General features: G+C 35.5%; 1 long non-coding RNA gene across 1 annotated transcript in view; it reads left to right on the top strand.

Moving 5' to 3' along the window:
• The first annotated feature begins 643 nt into the window (after positions 1-643).
• Positions 644-22603, top strand: part of LOC136838997 (uncharacterized) — a 253980-nt gene continuing 232020 nt past the window's right edge. Inside the window, exon 1 of the long non-coding RNA XR_010853179.1 lies at positions 644-760. This is a non-coding gene — a long non-coding RNA (uncharacterized lncRNA). The remainder of the gene's footprint in view (positions 761-22603) is intronic.

Raw genomic sequence — 22603 nt, forward strand, 5'->3', positions numbered from 1 at the left:
AATGGTAAGTTATCCTTATACAATATGTTACTTTGAATTAGTAACGAAATGGCATTCAGGGAATTAAATCATCTTTTGTACCAGTTGTCTCATTTTGGCTTTTTAAAAATAAATTTCATTCTAAGTATATATTTAATTTGTTGCATTTAAATATGTATAAAATCAGTTAGGTATGTAATTTTCAGTAGTACATTAAAATCCTGACCTTTTTAAAATTTACCAGCATTGTTTGAATGTTTAAATTAAAGCCAAGTAATGGCCAGCAATTAAAGGCCAGATATAAAGAAAAAATTATTCTCATCAGAAAAATAATGCTGTTTTTTTTTTTTTTTTTTTGTTTAAGTTCAGGTGATGTGCAGTAGCCCTTCATCACTAAATACTAAAGAAGAGGAATTCTATCAGTCCTTGCCTTCGTCAAAGACAGCTTCTGTTATTTACGCTGACAGTAAGTATCAAGTGCATAGTGATTGTTTCTGTTATCTAATCAGAACGCTCTTTATTATTATACATCCGTAATAGCGTCTTTTTCTATGTTAACTGACTCCCCCCCACCACTCAAGGTACTCAGTTTTTGATGCGTATTTGTGAAGATAAAAAAATTTGTCTCATCACATAACTGAATACCTCTTATTTGTTCCTACAGAAAAACAAGCCTTTGCTGTTTGTTTGGGAGTGAAGTGGAGGTATATTCCTGATAAGTCCAGGTTTTGTGCCTAGAATCGGAATCAGCCCTTCTTAGCGATACGCTCTGTGCACAGAGGTATGTGTGTATATCTGTGATTGTTTCTTAACTTATGTTGGACGGGGATTTTTGTATACTTTCAAATTTAAGCCACAAAAATCCCATTAATATCAGATTCACTGTACATTGGAGATTGGTTGTCGGTGCTTGTCAGTATAGAATGTGTACGTCTGAATCGAAATCATGATTATCGCTCTTGGTTACTGAGGATAAAACGTTATTAATTGGCTATTTGTGGCTCAGTATTTTAAAGTATAAAATGGAAGTTTCATGCGAAAAACGTTTCAGAACTATTGCACACATACACACATATCACACAGATATGTGTGTATGTGTATGTTTATGTTTGTGTGCATATATTTATATTTGTGTGCATATATATATATATATATATATATATGTTTATTATCTAATATATATATATATATATGTATATATATATATATATATATATATATATATATATATATATATATATATATATATATATATATATATATATATATATATATATATATATATATATATCTCAAGGCAAAGTAGATGTAGAGTTGATGCTGATGGGGTCTTGCCAAGAGAATTTCCATTAAGTCATGGGAAGCTACAAGGGAATGTCAGTTTGCCCTTCTCAATGATTTTATAAAGAAAAATGGTCGACGATGGAAAAGAAGGATTAAACTGGGGTAAAGGTAAAATAGTGATAGACTTAGAATATGCTGGCGAAACTGGTAATTACAGTAGCTCAAGGTGCGGATTTTTTCCCATTGAAGAAAGTCACTAGTGGTTCACATGTCGCAGGGTGCTTGTGGTAGCTACTGTTCCTACAGTATATGCTTCTCTGGAGCCAACTGGAAGGGGAAAAGACTTATCAGTGGAATCAACCCTGTTTTGATTGCGTTGAATGGAATAGGGCCATTGCAAATTAGATTGCTTTCTCCCTTGTCTGTTATGAGAATTAGCAAACAGACGTGTTAAAAAAGCATTTGATATATTTTAAATTTTGGTAATTCTATATATTAACTCCGCGCCTGTTTTTACCTTTTCAACTGGTTTTTTCTACACTTTTAGGGGTTCTGATATTGGCGGTGCATCTGTTTGTTGTCGGCTTCGCCGTGTTTAGTACTGGGCCCGGGGGGGTTGGGGGGAGAGGTTGGGTACCCATACGTTAACAAGTTATTGCACTTGCCGGACGGGATATGAACTGTTCGAAACAGACGTACCCGTGAAGATCGCGTATGGAAACCCCTTGTTGGATGGATTTCAGGGGTTAATTACACTCGAGCTCCAAAAATTGAAGGTAAATTCATAATTAGCCACCAAAAAACGGTAGAAAAAGTTTAGAAGGCAGTCTACTATATAGTTCTACCATATTTTTACGTAATATTAATACATTAAATTGTATCCACAAGTATCGCAAAATAATGGAAATCACTAAGTTGGGGAAAAAGAATATCTTAATGAAGCTTATACACTCGCGCAACATGCACACACACAATGCAAACTTACAAGCGCCAGCGGTCATGAATATACATGGATACATATTCTGTACGTTCTCAAAATAAAAGCATGAAAAATCAGTTATTTTGATTCTTAAAAGGGAAATTGTGTGCCAAATTATTCTTTCAGCCATATTTTCAGTGCCGTGAAAACGAGTTTGCATGAGGCAGGTGGGGGAGAGATAAGAAAAGGGTACTTACACTGGAGTTAGATTTCGACATCTAATAAAGCTTTCCAGTACACTTGGGAGCTGACCTTTTACCGAAAATTGTTTTAAAACGTTGCTGTGAAAGAATATTATTTTCTCTGACTCAGAGTACAGTATACTGTATTTATGTTCTCAGAGAAATCAGAAACTTGCAACAATTTACTAAAATTTTTTGTAGGATATCGATTTTCACGCTCTGCAAGATAAAACTAACACATTTTGTAAAAGGATAAGTTTACCGGTATCGTATTTTCCTGATGGTACTAAATCTCATCTGTGCTAGTTTTGTTTTTCCATTCTAATTGACATATAAATAAAAAAAAATATGTGTTTAGTTAAAGAATAAAATTAGGAACAAAATAAAATTATTCGCTGACTAACTATTTTTCTTCATTGCCGTTAAAGCAAAACTGAAGTAAAATTACAAGCAACCATTTAGATATCTCATTCTCAGTCGGGTTTCCTCCAGTATGATGCTGTAAAGGTGAACCAGAATAATACCTGAATGATACATAAAAAAACTGAGTTCATTATATTGCTCCAAAGATATCTCTTTATCTGATGCACTCTTTAAAATTCCAGATTCCAGTAATGTTCTTGTAATGGATGCAGAGATATATATCTATTTGGCTTCAGTAACGAGTAATAGCTTGTATTAAAAGGGTCACAAGCTTCAGTTTTGTGTTGGACCTGCTTGATTAACGGTGCAGTTGATATCGATTTCGTGAGTGACAGAGTACAAACGAACGTACAGACGGTTTAAACGGCAGATAGAGTAAACCTAGTTTTTGACAAGATGTGTAAGATACCAGGAAATATTGCAGTAGCATTCTTGACTCCCTCTCCTTTGTTTATTCTCATAATTTTACCATTTGTTCCAAGTTTACTAATTATTATATGCTTTTCGTAGTATTAGACAACTCTAAAATAATTTTTTCAAGTAAATAGAGTAAAAGGGAATGAATGGAAAATTGTAAAATATTAACGAGCTTTTCCACAATTCGGAAGTGGTTTTCCTTTGATTGGCCGCCCCGGAGGCCTCTGATTTTCTTTTACAGTAGTTCTAACCTTATGTTAAAGTAGGATGGGTTTCAGATAAATGTCTAATGACGAGCAGACGCTAGATTAAACGCGAGCCACAGAGGGTTTTAATCGTCCAGTCTAGTGGCTGCTCTTGTTCTTTCCAAGAAAGAAGCTTAATTCACCCCAGAAGTAGTTTTCTCCTTTTGGTGTGAGCAAAGACTGAGAGAACTACGCCATTACAAAGAGTTTTTAGTCCTTATTCTTAAAACGCTCTTGGTTTTCAAACGGGAGGTCGGTTGGGACGTAAGCAGAATAGCCTTTTAGCAAAGAGGAGGAAAAGAAAGTTTTTAAGAAGAAGTTGCAGAAGAACAAAGGGGCTTTTATAAAGGCTGGAAAGGGGAACATGGAGCATTTCGAGGGAGGCGGAAATAAAACAGGGCAAAGGTTTATTTTTACATGAAACTTGTGTCCTTTTTGGTGAAGAAAGAAATGAAGGATTTTCTAGGAAGAAAAAAAAGTAGTGGACATATATATATATATATATATATATATATATATATATATATATATATATATATATATATATATATATATATATATATATACACTGTACTGTATATATATATATACATTTACATAATTAGGATTAAAAATTCATTTGATAGGAAACCGGTTTTGATTTTTGTGTTGAAAAATGCAGACACACAACCCTCATGTCAATAACATAATGGCTGCAAGTCGTCTTTATGTTTTCTACACATGGACTTGCAGCAGTATACGAGTGTGTTTGTATATATATTTTTATACAGTATATATATATATATATATATATATATATATATATATATATATATATATATATATATATATATATACACACATATACATGCATGCATACATACTATTCAGCTGCATTGTAACCTTCTAATGTAGCTTGACTCTTGCCTACACCATTGAATACAAAGCACTGAACGCAAATCGCATAATTATTTGAACAATAATCAGGATAAATATCAGCGGTAATGTCATGAAAGTATTTTTACTCCCTCTGGAAGTTTCGAAGGTTCACGAAGCACAGTCATATCAGTGAAGCTGTAGTACTTTTCAGGCTTCATTGTAAATAATGCGAAGCCTAGTAAGTATACTAGGTTGTTGAACCAGATTAAAAAAAAAACCTATGTTAGACCCAAATTAAATGCCAAGTTGTGTCATCTGTTCAAGTCTTCTCTGAAACCGTCCATTTAACAAATTTTGATCTAATTTATTTCTTAACTTTAATTTACCTTTTAAAGGGAATTTTTTATTTATCGTTTGTTCAAAAATAGCTTGCTCTCAGTGCATATTTGCCAGAGCCAACTTGATGCTGGATAAAAAGCTCGCTCGGGAATTCTTTAATATCTAATGTAGGACAGTGTATTCCCTCCTGACTGATCTGCAAAGCAGCAAACTTGTAGTAATGCATATAGGTGACTTCAATTCAAATGGGAACCAGGAGGTCACACCACGTATTTTATCTCAGCTTCTTAAGATAAAGCTTTGTGTACTTCCTTCATTTGTTTGGACGAATACATAGAGTGCTCAAAACCCTTTTGAAAGTTTCTGAGGACGAGTTAATTTTCACCCATCTATAATAATAAAATTTGAGCGGATCTTGTTTGTCCTCCCCCAGGGTGACACAGCCACCCACCCCATCCAGACTATGTTGTCTGGCAACGGAAGGGTAGGGGAGAAATCCACCCTCCTCCTGCAAACCTGTTTGTCCGCCCAGGGTGGGGGTGGGGTAGGTAGGGTATTGGGAGGGAGGGTAGGGAAGACGGCAGCGCCTAGTTCCAGTGCGTGTAGCGTGTGGCAACAAGCTCGTGTAGTATATTTACTACAAGTAGTTAAGAATGTTGCCCATGTTGCAAAGAAAATGGTCTTTAGTAGTGCTATGTTTGCTCACAGTATAGCCCAAATGCCTGCTTTCCATTTAGATGAAAATTCAACAATTTTCACACAGAATACAGAAAGCAACATATGAATGTATGAATTACTAAGAAAATAGGACCTCACTCAGCTAAACCACCCTACAAAAGACTAGATTCAAGAAGGCCATTGTAATTTTGGAAGGAAAAAGGACACACAAAGGAGGCGTTTTAGACAATGAAAAAAATAATCACAGGCCAGTGTTGGGATCTGTTCACAAGGAGACGAGACAAGCAAGTTGTCAACTGCACCAGAGAAGCAATGACATTATACTGTAAGAGATTCATGTAAATAAGTAAAGAATTCCATTTTTGGATTGACACCAAAACCTTAGGTAATTTTTATGCTAAAGAGGTGTGATAGTCATTTAAAATATCCGACTTGATGATACTTCTTTATAACAATCTGCCAACTGCTAATAGTGAGTTCTCCATTTCAAAAATTGGCCATTGATGTGACAAGCCACTTCTAAAGAAAGAATGTGGTCTGCCTTTTATGTGGATCATCAGTCCAAGACATTGTTCTAATGGTAACTTGCAAAGATCTTTGTAAACAATATTCAGATGTATTCAAACCTTAGTTGGTTTTTCTGAAGGTCTTTGAGTAAAGAGTCAGATTCAGTCGTAATTTGGAACTAATTTTCTGCAAGCGACAGTTGGTTCTTTACACTATTTCAGAAGAAAAGCTTATGATGCTAGAAACAAAGAGAGTTGAATCCCAACCTACCCAGTTGAATGGATAGAGCCCAGCCATCATTCTTATTCAAAAGATTTTACGGCGTGGGTAAATGGAAACTGAAATACATGTGGTTGCTTACTGACTGTAAATCTCTAGCCGGTTGCTCACAGACAAACAAATGCCATACTTGATGAGATATGCAAAAACTGGTCAGTGGATGGTATTATCTTAGATGCTTTCCACTAAATCAGCTTTCAGAAATTCAGAAGTTTGCATTCAGTACTCAGTACTCAACACAACCTACCACTGCAAACCAGAATACTTATTAGCATTGGTTCAAGTGTCAAAATTCCCCAAAAAAAAAAAAAAAAAAAAAAAAGTTAAAGACCTCATTATTGACAAGAGAAGGATGGCTGTTCACCACAGAAATAACACTTCAGTGAAAATGGAGAAAAACACATTGATAATCTTTGATGGTTACTTCATTGCCTCTGCAAGACAGGTCTTTGATGCTATCTTGACAGATAAATTTAGTGATGGAAGTGTGAGGTATCTGGAATACATGCTGTTCCATAATGAGATCACTAAGAGTTAAAAAGTGGCTACCATTACCAAGATGCTCGTTGTAATGAGCTTGTCTAATTAGAATTTTTTTTTCAATGGTTCCTAACCTTTTACAGTAAATTCTTAGCACATTAGAGCACCTTATCAAAACCAATGAATTGCCCGACAGAAAAGTCTTGACATGGGTGTAGACTATAAAGGAACAAAAGGCCCTTGAGAACTTAAAAGTTCTACTCTCTACAAAGTTTGTTACACTTTTGTTCCCAAACAACCATTGGGATTATCCTTTGACATTCATCAAAAGTTGTAAAAGGCAGTCATGTTTCATTTCCATGTCAGTTGCAGTAAGAATCCAGCTACAAGAGCTGCACAAACCATGAAGGAAACTCAGTTAAGATATATTCCAAAGGAAAATTACCAGTGAATCTCAATCACAAGAAATTTAATTTATTCTTGAATGGTTAACATTGCATTCTCATCTCGAACCATAAGCTACTGATCATTATGTTTTGTACAGCAAAAGGTAACCAGGCATTAACTGCCAACTGGTTTGCTAGGTGGGTCCTCACACTAAGCAGATACAACTATGAGGCTGAACATCACAATATACCAGACCATGGCCATGCAGATGTTTGCAGTCAAAAGTGTGCAAAAAACTACAGTGAGGAGGAAGAGTTGGATATTTATTTGATTATGTAGTCATGCAATTTTTGCTCTCTTTAATCAAGGATCTAACAGTAATGAATCTTCCAAAGATCTTGTCATCTAACAAGAAATACAGTGTAAAGAGCTATTGCTTACATAAGCACACAACATGGTTGCTAGATCACTCAGAGAATTGGCCAGTTTACTGTCTATAGCCCACAAATGTCTTCTACTAGGATGATAATTGGTGTAAGTTTACAATTTTTATGCTTGGTCCACTCAGAAATGCAGCTGTTGAAACAGGTTGCATATAGAGTTGTTTATTGGCCTGGAGTGGACACAGACATTGAACAGTTAAGTCAGATCTGCATAACCTAGATTCAGTTCCAAATTAAGTCTTCTGAACTAGGCAACAATCCATGGATGTTAACTTGAAAACTTTGGAATCATATACTGTACCTCAGGACCACGCCTATCAAGTTCATGGTAAGCAAATGGCTGGTTTTGATTAATACACTGGGAACCCATGTATTGGCCTAATGAATTTAATGTCAGCAAAAGCAAAGATAAAGTTATTCTTAAAGAAGACTCAAATTACTTTGGCTATCCTCATGTGCTAGGTACAGGCAAAAAGACATCTCAGTCAAATAGTCCTAGGGTTGTTGTCTTGGGCAAACTGCAACCTTCTAATTGATGCATTGAATCATCCTGTAACCAATGGAGTTGCTGTACAGCTGAGCCAGACTTAATACGCACTTGCAATTTTCATTACCCCAAAGGGCAGCAGTACAACAATTTCTCATGCATATTCAAAGAAAAATATACACTTCTTTTCATCACCTCTTCTTTTCATCACCTCTTTAAAAAAAAGGAAAATACAAATCCGGGGGAACAACAAACTACTGAGAGAATTTGACGCTTGGAATTCCTGAGACAGAACCAAGGTGCTGGGGGGGGGGAGGTATCCCCTGCTATGCTAAACTGTTGATTCGTGTGAGAGTAAGACCCTTGTAGTATCCATGTAATTGTTAACAGTATATTTAATATTGGCAATATCAACACTATGGTATTCTCAAGGGAACTTGCAGGGCTTTTTCCTTGCTACAAAAAAATAAAATGCTGACCCTGTAGAAGTGCACAGAATTACCAAGAAAATACAGTAAAAAACAGCTCATGGTACAATGTTCAGATAAAACGTGGGAGCAATGAGTATAGAAGATTTAAGCATTGATGTCCAGATGTGAAAAAAATATATTGTCCTCCATGATTTGAAGATAGTTCAAAGTTACCAGTTCTAAGTTGCCACTCCTTGTACAGAGGCTGGAGTGTTCTTGAAATGGTCTATGGAATTATTTGAAGCAGGAGTGATATTCTCAAGAGGAGCCTCGATGGCTCGGTCGGTAGAGCAGCAGACTCGGACTTCATAAGAAGTCTGTGTCGCGGGTTCAAATCCACAGCTGGACAGTCAGAGGAGCGGACACTTTGCTATCCGTGTAGACACCCCGCGATTATGTATGTAATCAACGGATAGGTTTGCTGAAAGCAAATGGGTGTTACAGACCAATACACACACAAACAAAGCCAGTCCAACATCATCTAAAAACATAAGACGCCTTACACGTCTCGAACTGTCGGCCTAACCACTCACGTCTCCTCGCTGCTGGGAGAAAGGGAGTGGGGATTTGGCACGATACATATGTACATGTGCTACCGGGGTCTAAGCGATGTCAGGCAGGGCAGCCGATCGAGGCTACGGCCTACCCCAACGCCAAATCAAAGCCCTTCAAAAGAAGGCATCGTGCTTACCCTATATGAAATATGGGAAAAACACGTTAAACGAAGAAGAAGAGTGATATTCTCCAGAAGAATCCATACTGTGAGTGAAGCTGGGTCTTTGGCATCATGAATCACTGTTAAGTAAAGCAGTATTTCTTCAGCTGGTGGCGTTTAATAGTGAACAATGACTCAACTTCCTCACCCTAAACAAAAAGCTCATTCAAGGTATAAGCAGAGCAGTTGTTCAGGAGAAAGTCATTTGTATATAATAGCAATGTTTAAAAAAAAATTGCATCGCTACAGTCCAGTGCAGTCAGTTTCAAGGGAGGTAGAGAAGATGAGAGTAGTTAAGGTCTAAAATTATATTAAGAGAAGTCACAGAAACTAATTAATTATTTTCAGATCACTTAATCTTACTAGTTGCGGATGACATTATTTGCTTCATAAATAGTTTCTCGAACTTGCAAATACACATAAAGAAACTAATTTTGTAAGGTTTTATTTCTCCTATAGACGCCCTCACTAATAAATGCATCATGACTAACGAGAGAGAGAGAGAGAGAGAGAGAGAGAGAGAGAGAGAGAGAGAGAGAGAGAGAGAGAATTGTGTTAAACCTTCCGTCCCTAACTCAGCCCATCCTCCATTCCAATACTGACCACTCATGAATATGGATGCTTGAAACACAAGCGGGAAGAGCTATTGGAGGGAAGAGGTGAAAGGGCCGGTGGATATGGGGGGAATACTGCCGATGGAGTGGAGAGGTGTTGTCATTCATCATGAGTTAAAACGAAAAGGGTCAGTTGTTTTTGCAGAACTGTCTGCTTGCGAAGTACACGTGGAATAGCACGAGTGTTTATGGGTGACGTGTACGTTTGAATGAAAGCGCGTAATTGAATGTAGCTCCCGAACAGTGGGCTTTGTGAAAATAATGCAGACGAAGACTTTGAAACGATGAACTCATTTTGATGTAAATAAAGTACATTAACGGATAACAAGGGAAGGGGAATCAAAAAGATGGAAATGAGATGGAAAACTTCATTAGCGATCCGACGATAACGAGGGTAAATCTCATCGGAGTCGGAAGGGCGCTGATGAAAAGCCTAATTCCTGTAATAAAGGAGGAAAGGATATGAGTTTGTGTATATGTACAGTATATAGGAAACTGATTGAAAAAGTTATATATATATATATATATATATATATATATATATATATATATATATATATATATATATATATATATATATGTAATATATGTATATATATATGTATACATACATGTACATATATACATATATATATATATATATATATATATATATATATATATATATATATATATATATATATATATATATATATTAACTTTATCACATACACAATTGTTCTGTGCATTAGTAGAATTACTAAAAGGACCTCATTCATCCAGTTTGAATGAGGTCCTTTTAGTAATATATATATATATATATATATATATATATATATATATATATATATATATATATATATATATATATATATATATGTATAATATATATACATATATATAAAATATATATATATATATATATATATATATATATATATATATATATATATATATATATATATATATATATATATAAACAATGGGAGTAAGAATTTGTTAATTTAGTTCACAGTGTACTATAAATTTCCCTTTATGCAAAGGACATGGGTTCCAGAACCCAAACACAGATGTTTTTTTCAGATTTGCGTAAAGGCCCATGCTATTCAAAGAGGAAATTGTATCAGCAAAAACCAAAAATTAAATCTTCTACATACAGAAAATTGAATTTTTATAAGGGGAGTACAGAAAGCAAACGAAAATGAATAATGCTCGCAGGTAAAGTAGATAGAAAGTGTGGATAATTTTTGTTCAACGTTAAACCCTCACTCGTAACTAGATGCTGGTCTCGAGAAAAGACAGAAAAGACAAGATAACTGCTGAGTCTGGAACAAACCCCCCTGTGCAGGAAAGGTCCACTATATTAACTGCTTTACACACCTGTGCAGAATGCTTATCATTAGTGTTTTGAACACATACACATTGCAACATTGCACCACCATCTCTTCTTGAATGTTGAGGCTTTACCGCCTCAGTATCTCTTTTCACCCCATCTTTTCAGATCTTCCTAGGTTTTCTCTTTATGAATGTAACCTGAGTGGCAGTTTGCCTATTATCAAGACTTTAAAAAAAAAAAAATAGACTACTTTAGGTTCAGTTTGGAGCAACAGTATTAGATATATTCATCCAAGAAGAAGGAGTCCCGTTAGGTAGTGTCCTTGGCGTAACCTTGTTCGCCTTAGCAATCAGTGGGGTATCCAAAACAATTCCCCCAGATGTAACTTATATTCTTTTTGTTGATGATCTTCCGATATCTTCTGCAGCAACGAAGATGACAGTAACTGAACGTCACCGTCAGCTCTGCATTGATAAAATAGTAAAGAGGCCTGAGATGAATGGTTTTACGTTTTCAGTTAGTAAAACGGTAACCATGCACTTTTCCTGTATAAGAGAAGTCCATCCTGATCCAGATCTGTTCATACTTGGGAAGATAATTCCATGTATTGGTGAAACAAGGTTTCTCAGGTCTGTTTTTGATAGCAAGCTGACTTCAGATTCCACATGTGAAATATATTAAGATAAAATGCTTAAAAGCAATGAATTTCCTGAAAGTTGTGTCTGACACCTCTTAGGGTGCAGACCAAACTCAGGTGTTGAGCCTAGACAAAGCTTTAGTCTTTTCAAAATGAACTTATGGGTGTGAAGTCTACGCCTCAGCAAAGCCTAATAGGCATAAAATGTTTAATTCAATCCATCATGGAGGAGTAAGATTGTGTACAGGAGTATTTAAGTCATCTCCCACTAAGAGCATGCGTGTAGATGCTGGTGAGATGCCTCTGGATTTACATTACCAACATCTGCTGGTTCGGAACTGGTACAGAGAGACTCCCTAAGTACATAACCAGCATTTGTATCAGAATGAAAGGCATTGGCAATTTTATAAAAATCAGCCCCAAGCAACCTCACCCATTTGCTTTCCGAGTAAAAGTATAACGCGTCAGTTAAACATGCCAAAGACGGACTTTACCGGCTAGATATTCGGTTAGGGTCCTCCTCCTCCTCGAACCTTCCAGAGGTAAAATGCTGATATTTAATTCGACAAAAGCAGAAATGTCCAGTGAGGCAGTGAGGATCTATATTTGTAGATCATTCTTCCCAGCATGATAACTCCGTTGAAGTTTTCACAGATGGCTCACAGTCAGATGCTGGCGTCGCCTTTGGAGTGATCTCTCCTATTGTAGAAAGAAGTGGGAGATTATCAACAGTTCCATCTATTTTTGCAGCAGAACTTTATGCAGTTTTAAAGGCCTTAGAGGAAATTTTAACTCTGAATGGAAACAATTTTATTAATATTTTGACTCAAGAAGTGTTCTTTTGTCTGTAGAAACTTTTAACTCTTTACACCCACTGATTTTAAGAGATATGGGTAGCTTTTGTTAGTGAAAAGAAGAGGCAAAGAGGTAAATTTTTGCTAAGTCCCTTCCCATGTTGGGGTTCTTGGGAACGAGCAAGCTGATCAACTTGCTAAGTCAGTAGTCACCTCTTCAGAATCCATAAGATGCTTACTATCATATAGGGATTTATATCCTCTTGTAGGTCAGAAAATTAAAGACCTTTGGTAGTCCCTTTGGGAATGTATTGAAACAAACCAAAAAATGCGTAGTATTACGTCAACAAAATTTAAAACATACACATAGCAGTATACATATACATATATATATATATAGTATGTATTTATATGTATATATACATAGTGTGTGTGTGTATGTTTAGATATTTCTAATATGAAACTCCTTTAAAATAATTTTTTTTAGTTTTCCATTTAATATCATTACGGCGTCAATAACCTAGAGGTGACACTAGTTTTAGTAACCATAAATCATTCAACCAGGCCCTCCAATTATTTCCAAATTGTACTCTCGTTTTACTCTCGTTGTATTTCATTTTTCAACATGATGAACCCAGTCTTTTTCATCACTGTTATGTCAACACAATTTCACCTTTTTAGTTTTTTTTTTTTTTTTTTGCCAAATATACTGTGCAAACAATCCATCCCTACGGCGTCCACCCTTTTACTTTCGTTCCCGTTCCACATCCATGTTTTAAAGGAGAGTTGCCCCAGCAGTTCCTTCATATAATCCCACTTTTTCATCCATAAACATTCCAAGCTTCCTTTCAATCTTTTGCACACATTCAGCTACCTTTATTGCATCACTCATAATGAGACTTAACTCTTCTGGTGTATCATGATTTGGTGTATTAACTTGCAAATACTTATATGAATGAATTAACTGCTTCCATCCTTCTATCATCTCTTCATATTAACATTCATTGCTCCATTTTCATGGTTTCCATTTGCCAGCCAATTCTTACTCTTGCTGTTAGTTACTCTAAATTTCCTTTTCTTGCAAACACTTTTAAACTCTCCACTAGTCTGCAGCTTTTCTTCATCATCCCAAAGCAGCACTATGTCATATGCAGACATCTGCCATTGCACACGCCATTCTTGAGCCGTATTCTTATCCCACAGTTTTACACCAATATTTACTGCCATTTCTTTGGTTTCTCTCAACAGTTCATCGACTTCAGCTTTTGCTTCAACCAAGTAATGATCAGATATACCTCTGCCTCTCCTTTTCCCGCCATTGCAATTATTACGTTACTCAACCACCTACTCTATTAACACATAATATAACAAACTCCTTCCCCCCACATTTTATCTTTCCCCAGTATATTTATTTATATTTCTCTTCAGAAACCATTTCCAATAATTAGATCACTTTCCAAATACATTCCTATAACTCGCTGTCAATTCTCATTTGCTCCAGGAACTTCTTGTCTGTATAAAGCTCCCATCTTTTTTCAGTCACCAGCTTTTGCAGTTAAGTCACTTAGTACAATTGCCCTTTTATGTTTCCCAAACTGAGTAAGTCCTATTGATTCAGGCTTCCCAAAAACGCCTGGTCCAATCCTGATCCATGCACACTCACAATTGTAAGCTTTTTCCTTATAACACTCAGTTTTACCTGTACAGTGGTTATGCTGACACATTTATATGCTTTCACTTATTGCCAGAGTTCCCCTGATGCAGCCATTGTGCTTTCTTTGCCCTAACTCTACACATTTCACTTTTTTGTGTGTGTGTGTCTTACCCATTCCTGTGCGCCATGCGCTTCGCCTTTGCTTATCTGTGTCAAGAAAACCAGTTTTTTCTAACTAAACAAACCAACTATCATGGATTTCTTTTTTACTGCGCCACATCCACGGGCACTAAAAACCATTAGGTGCGTTATGATATTTTTTTATTAGTTTTTCCTAGATATACAGTGCATGGGCTTTAAACCCCACGCCCTGAACTGTGTGGTACTCACATCATTATTTATATTTAATATATATATATATATATATATATATATATATATATATATATATATATATATATATATATGTGTGTGTGTGTGTGTGTGTGTGTGTGTGTCTGTGTGTGGGGTTGTGTTTATGTAGGCTGTGTATGCATAAAACAATACATGTACGTGTATGTATAAATGCACACTAATATCTTCATGTATGTTTGAGTACGTGTAATGTTTTGTTTAATTCAGTTAAGGGCTAATAAAGATATGTCAATATTAAGAAAATTTACGTTGGTAAGCCTTCCAAAGGTAACCTGACACACGGTATTTACTTTATCTAGGAGGTTCAGAGAGAGAGAGAGAGAGAGAGAGAGAGAGAGAGAGAGAGAGAGAGAGAGAGAGAGATTGTAATAAAATAAAAAAAATAAAAATTCTTTGGGCAAACCCTAGGATTTTTACTTGATATTTTTGTAGCATTCTGATGTATAACGTAGGCTGTCATATAAGTTTCGTTTCGTTATCCAAGGGAATTTCGTAAATTATTAAGAATTTTCCTTAAAGAAGATAACATTAGAGATTGAACACCTGCACGTAGGTCATAACTACGGAGTTTATCTGGGTAGAATGTTAGCATAAGAGACCAAAAAAAGGAAATATTTTGTTCTCAAAAAAGTGTACTCGACCTCAATCGATTTCTTGATAACCGATGTGGGTAGAAAGAGTGGAAGATTTGTCTTTAACAGCTGACTAATAATGGTGAAGATATCACGTATAATTGATTGAATATCTGTGTATGTGTTTGTGTGTATGGAACTTGGTGTGGTATGGTGATGTTTTTGTAAGACACTGGTGTCCTGTTACTGGAAAATTCCTTCTAGTCTGTTCTGTTGCCATGAAAAAGCAATTTCACCTTCCGATATTACCTTAGTACATCAATTCGAGTTGCCACTTCACTGGCAGTCAACATTTGTAGTTGAAGCACGATAACCAGATAGAGGTAACCTTCTTTTCCAGGTAACCTTCTTGCTCTCAGAAAACATACTTTCGAGCAGCAACTAAATTATACATAAATACCCCAAACAGCCAGCCTCTGAAGGAACTACATAAATACCTTCAGTGCTATGTCTGTCACCTACCTATGCTTTTAAATCACCTAGAAATTATATTTTATTTGTGCTATACTACAATTTTCTGATCTGACCGGACAGGAATATCAGAGATTGCTGAATAAGCCCGCTGAAATATACTGAATTAGTCCTTTGAAGTATATATGTAGTTTTATAAAATGAGTAGAATTTAAAATTCTGTTGAGTTTCCTAAATTCGATTTTGTCTCCAGGAGCATTATCTTTGAGATAACCCGGATGCCAGGTTATTATTAAATTTGGTTTCATGATACAAGAAGGGGATTTGTTGAGTTTCATTTAAAGGGTTTTGATGATTTAAAAAAAAGGGGAAGACCACGAAGTTTCTGTTGTAACAATTCCCCAAATCTCCACACTTGACTACTGAAAACGAAACGCATATGGTGGGGGGCAGGTGTCACCCGAATGTTTCCCCCCCTCCCCCACCGCTATCAAACAATTTCACTCGCCTTTGTGATATCCTGCTATTATATTGTAGCTTGTATCAACCATTATTGTCACAGAGATCCATAGTGTAGACATAATTCAGTTATAATTAGAAAGCAGGGAGGACACGGAAGATCCCGTCTAGTATTATGTCCATCAGATTCAGTTAGCTCTCTCTCTCTCTCTCTCTCTCTCTCTCTCTCTCTCTCTCTCTCTCTCTCTCTCTCTCTCTCTCTCTCTCTCATATTACAACTTTGACAGCTTTACAGAAATGTATTTTCTATGCATTTATCAAATTTCATGATGCGCTGAAAACAATTTTTTCTTCATTATTTCATAGGTATTGAGTGTGTTAAGAGAGAGCGACTCAGTCCAGTTCGTTCTGATTCCTTCCTTTTCATTAGAATAAGCCAGCGAGTTCTGCATTCTTCTAACCCCCTCACGTGACATCTTGAGAACACTTGAATAGACTCGTTTTCTGTTAATAATAAGAGCTGTACATGTGACCAAACAACGATTTTATTTTTCTCTCAGTCTTGAAAACTGCACCTCCTGTAGTTTTCTTCTGACTAGAGCCATGTTGCAGTCTCCATTCAGTCTATTTTTAATTCGCAAAAAGAAGCATTTCAGTGAAGCTCACCTTGTTTACTCTTATATATGTGAGCACCTAACCTGTGGACGGCATGAGGTGTGGGCGAGTTGTTAGGGATATATCTATTTTTCTTATTAAAACTGTCTTTCCTTTCATGCCTTTTGTTTGGCAAATTAGAGAGGAAAGGACAACCGAACTTACCCGAATTTTCGTTCTACTCTGTAATGTGCTCTTCCCATAGTTGCTCGGAATCACTGTGAAACAACTTTGACGAACTATGAATTGTTATGTCAACAGGAAAATATTTTTTAAAAATCATTGTTTTTCCCAAAGACATTAAATCTAACTTTGTTTTGAGGGACGGAGCATTTAAAACCCACAGAAAGATTACAAAAAAAAAAGACATTAAATATTTAGTTTCAAAATTGAGGGTTGAGAACTTTGAAGGGTCGACATTCCCATAACCGCTACTTAGTGACATTTGTTGCTAACTATTCCTTAATTTCTACTTCCTATTAATTACCCATTGTAACGGAAGATAGTGTCGACCTCCCGCACACCAACACGTCTTCAATTTGTTCAGAAAGTATTCCTAGACCCCATACCCCCAAAAGCTTTGATCAATTTGGTTACTATTACGCTTAGTCAGATTTTGTCGTAATGTTGATCATGTTCAATATTACCGCCTAAAATTCCTTCTATTTATGTCTCCACAAGTCCTGAAATAGGCATTGATTCACAATAAACCGTACAATTCTGTTTCTGTGTTGAACGCGCATGCGCATGCCTTAAGCGGAAATCATGGCACTGGAGAAAGACGTGCAAGGCAGGCTTTACAACTCTGGGGTTTCCTGCCGTCATGACTCACGAATATTGCACATTTAGTTGTTTGCCGTTTTGATAAGTCTCCACTCCTATGTCATTGTTATGAACTAAAGGATTGTATCCCAGAGCCGTAACATTATTTAGATTCGGCAGGATCTCTCTCTCTAAATCAATTGCCAGCAATAGACAAAGATTTCAGGCAAAACACAGAACTCTGGCAAGAAGATATACTCCAGTGAGGATAGCAAAACCAAGAACAAATTAACAATTAATTTATTCATACAAAAATTAATATATACAAAAGGATGGCCCCAAAAGAAACTGACCTAGGAACTGGAAATTCTCGTACGCATATAAATATCACTCACTACCCCTTTATTTTCCTACCTAACTTTCATAAGAACAGTGCAAGGGAAAGAACAAGTGGAAGGTAGAAATTCACAGTTATCCAGTGACGATAATATCCACTTACACGATAATCGAAGCCACCAGATAGAAAAATATCCTTAACACTGTAAATTGATAACAGTACAGTAATTGATATAACAAATTAAAATATAACCTTCACCGTTTAGTATAGATATATGCATGAAACACTGAATATTCTGTGCAGCTAAATAACGTTGTCCATGGGGGCTGGAAGTCAAATGAATTATTCTCACCCTTCTCCGGCCTCAAAAGGTCCCCTGACTACTCCAGGAGAACCCAGCAAAAGCACTCACAGGTGGGCAAAAGGTGAACCCACAACATGGCTCGCTAAAAGCGGGCGTAAGGCAGGCCCCACCGCTGATACGCAGCACAGGATACCGCGCAAAGGAGCGTGCCCCAAAATACTCGGGCCTTGCCCGGAAAAAGCAAGAGTCAACTGCCGGTGCTGTATAGGTCAACGAGTGGAGAGGATAAGGACGGGGACTGGATCTCCTCTCACTGGAGCCGAAACATAGTCTAGTCCGAACTTCGCCGGACCAAAAAATCCCCCAAAGTCAAGTAAGGGAGCCGGAGAACCAAATGGCGAACAGGCGAACAAAGGAAACACCGAAGATACAAAACTCCGCTCGTCGATATGAAAAGGAGAAAAACAAACCGGTATATAAAAATTATACACTGATATAATAATAAACCCTTTAGGGGAAGCGAAAAAAAATCCTAAACGAGTTTCTTGAGACGTAATATTATATATATATATATATATATATATATATATATATATATATATATATATATATATATATATATATATATATATATATATATATATATATATATATATATATATATATATATATATATATATATATATATATATGAATGTATATGAATACATATGTATGTATGAATGTATATAGTACATATGTGTGTATGTATATATATATATATATATATATATATATTATATATATATATATATATATATTTTTATATATATATAAAATTCCCCTTCATTGATAATTCTCCATCGGAGATACTCTCGAGGTAGCGTGAATTTGATATTAAGCGATATTTGTAGCTTCATGATTATATATATATATATATATATATATATATATATATATATATATATATATATATATATATATATACATATATATATACATATATATATACATATACATATATATTATATATATATATATATATATATATACATATATATATTTATATATATATATTATATATATATATATATATATATATATATATATATATATATATATATATATATATATATATATATATATATATATATATATATATATATTATATATACATATCGTCCCACAGTCAATAAACGTGAAAGCGCTTTCACTACTGAACTTCTGCCTGTCTTTTCTTGTGGGCTTTGGTATTCTGCTTATACACTAAAGTCACGTGCATCTACTGTGATTTTTTAAGCATATATATGCATATGTATATGTGTGTGCGCCTGTGCCTGTGTGTAAACTTTGCATTGTACAAACATGTACATATACACAGAAAAGGGAACTGATTTCGATTCAGAAACCAAAAAAAAAAAGTCAAATTCTCAAACATATGCTTTCAAAACGGCTGTAGGTATTTAGAGAGAGGATGCAAGGCAGAGGATTAAGGTACTCCTTTGTCGACACTTCTGGTTTTGCTACACAGAAATATTTTGTGTAAGTCATAATACACGATCAAAGGGAATCTCACTAGAAAAAAAAAGTATTTGCAGTATTGATATAAAGAAATGGAGAGATGCAGTGGGACGCAGAAAACGTCCTGCGTGACATTATAGGTAGTTGTTAATACACGAACCTAGCTGTCAAATAACTTGACGACCCTGTTTATAGGGATATACTTATAGGTAAGTGGGAAACGAAATCCCGGTAAAGGTGCTTACTCGTCTGACCCAAATCCGCCTTCATTTACCTCATACCTTCATTGAACGAAAGATTAAATGTTATGCAAGAGGGTTGGTAGTGTCTCACGCACGTTATGACATCAAGCTGAGACAGTTCGCACCTTAGATAGAAGTGAAGCTAAAAAAAGGGCTGCGAAAGAAAGTAGAAAGAATTTGAAAAAGCTGCGGTAAAGGAGACGGAGGAGGAGAGACCTGCAATAAAAAGGAAAACACACAAAAAATATATTTGTCTTTTAAGCGGCAAGTGAGAAACCAAGAAATCTTGGAGAGATGGGACTTAAATAAATTTCGTGTAACTTGAGAAGGGAAAATTGACGAAAAAAATAGATTTTAAAACGAATTTACTGGAAGGGACACAAAGAGAGGCTTTTAAGGAATCGTAAGAGAGATCTAATGCAAAAATTTGCAAAAACTAAGCACAAGATCGATTTTGTAAATGGGGAAGGGTTGCTTTTCAAATTCATACATACACACATACATACATAAAGCTGTGGTACAAAGTTAGTACTCAGCTATCAAGTTGGAGATGGTTTGGTTTAGAGTCTTAAGTATGGGACCTGAATTCAACAGGATTAAGTATATAACAGGGCGGAGATAAATTCTGCTCTCTCCTGATGGCTGAGTGCTGTAGCTACTGTCTCCAAGTTCCAATCCAAAAAGGCATAGGTGTTAATCCTGCCAGGATGAATGAACTTACTCTATATAATTCACTTTGGAGATAAGTTATTCCCAAAATATTATAGATGCGAGATTAATTCATTATTTGTACTTTAAAGCTCTTTATTTAAAAGAACGATGTGTATCCATATATATGTTTTTATGCATGTAAAAATGTTAGTCTGTGGGTAATAAAACTCCACATTTAGATTTGGTGTTTTTCAAGGGAGGGGCCAGCTTCTCCCACCACTGGCCCTCTAGTATGAAGATTAGGGTACTTATATTCAAACTTCAAATTGATATGCAATAGTCCTTATGTCATGACTTAACTTGGAAACACGATCTTATATTACCTTCATTTTTGATGGTATGTTTACCCCAGTATAGTAAAAACCTCTTCCATGATAGGTGGAAACTTCTTGCAAGAAGTAAAACAGTTCCCCATTCAAATATTAGTTTTGTCTTTCAGCATTCGTCTGGAATTGCAACGAAACTTTTAATTGTGGAGATTAAATGATAGAATAAATTTGAGCCCTAAAGTGGTTTGGACTTGTATCCAAGATGCTATGAGCTACAAACTCAAGCATTTACCAACAGTGCCAAAGCTGTAAAGTTGGTTCTTTATTCTTCTCCCATTTAATCAGGTGTCAGTGCCACCCATTACAGTATATACTGTACCTACCCACCGGCTGTGTTAAGCAAACTTTCTTAGAAATCAGTCTCACACTCAAATATAGTCGGCGTTATAGATGACTTTGTTTGCATTATAGATGACTTTGTTATGATATATATTATATATATATATATATATATATATATATATATATATATATATATATATATATATATATATATATATATATATATGTATATGTATATATATATATATACATATATATGTATGTTATACATACATACATACATAAATACATACATACATATATATATTATAAAATCCACGTCAGAAGGTGAGTGAAAAAACCGGGACTTTGAACAAGTACTTTCGTGGTTTATTATACACTTTCATGTGTGAACTTGAAAATGCAGAATAAAATACGAAAGTACTTGTTCAAAGTCCCGGTTTTTACTCACCTTCTGACGTGGATTTTATAATATTCGTGATGCATTGGATACATATATGTGTGTATATATATTATATATATGTATGTGTATATATATGCTGTGATACCTAACCGCACGTTGTTAATTAGTTCCAAGACTCAAGACTTAAATAAGAAAGTTACCTTAATTGAGTAGACCTTTCAAAATACTGCCTAGACATCCTAAAACCCCCTTAAGCAAGCCCAGAACGTTACTAACTGGTCAGCATTTTTAGTGTCATTTTAACAAATGTATACATTTTAGTTGTAAAAAAATGTGGAAGCTAGAATTAATAATACTGTCAGTGCTGGGGTTGTCAGTAATGGGGAGAATCCCAGTAGCTTATTGGCTTTGTATAGAGACGTCATTTCTCATAATTGAGACTGAAAGGTTCCGTATGAACGAGAGGGATAAAAGTAAAGTAATGGGCCGGATACTTTGTTTTTGAATGTAAAGTGACTCGGGTAAGAATCTTGTCATGATTAAATTGAAATAAACATAGAGCACATTAAATCCCAACAATAACTTTTGGTAATTTGTGGTGGAACTTAGCTATAGAAAATACTGATGATGATATTTTCCAAAATATAACATTTAGGACGTTTCTATTTTAGGGGTAGAAATAAAACAAAACGTCGTTAAGCGTTCCCAAAATCTTGATTTATTCACGAAACCTGTCGAGTTTCCTGACCGCCAAGATAAATATTCAGGTCAGCTAGCAAAAGGGTTTCAGACTGGTGGTCATTTTTACTCTCAGGGTGAATTTGCAGCCGCGCTCCGTCACACTGAAGCTTACATGTGTACGCAGCTTTGCATCACGGAAATGCTATAACATTAAAACTTTACAGTGAATTTTTTTGAGCAAGAACCAAGCTTTTATGTGAATTTTGATATTAAAAAAACACCGGACTCGGAGTTTGATATTTGTGGATAGCCAAGA

The sequence above is a fragment of the Macrobrachium rosenbergii genome, chromosome 5, assembly GCF_040412425.1.
Source record: "Macrobrachium rosenbergii isolate ZJJX-2024 chromosome 5, ASM4041242v1, whole genome shotgun sequence".
Lineage (NCBI taxonomy): Eukaryota > Metazoa > Arthropoda > Malacostraca > Decapoda > Palaemonidae > Macrobrachium > Macrobrachium rosenbergii.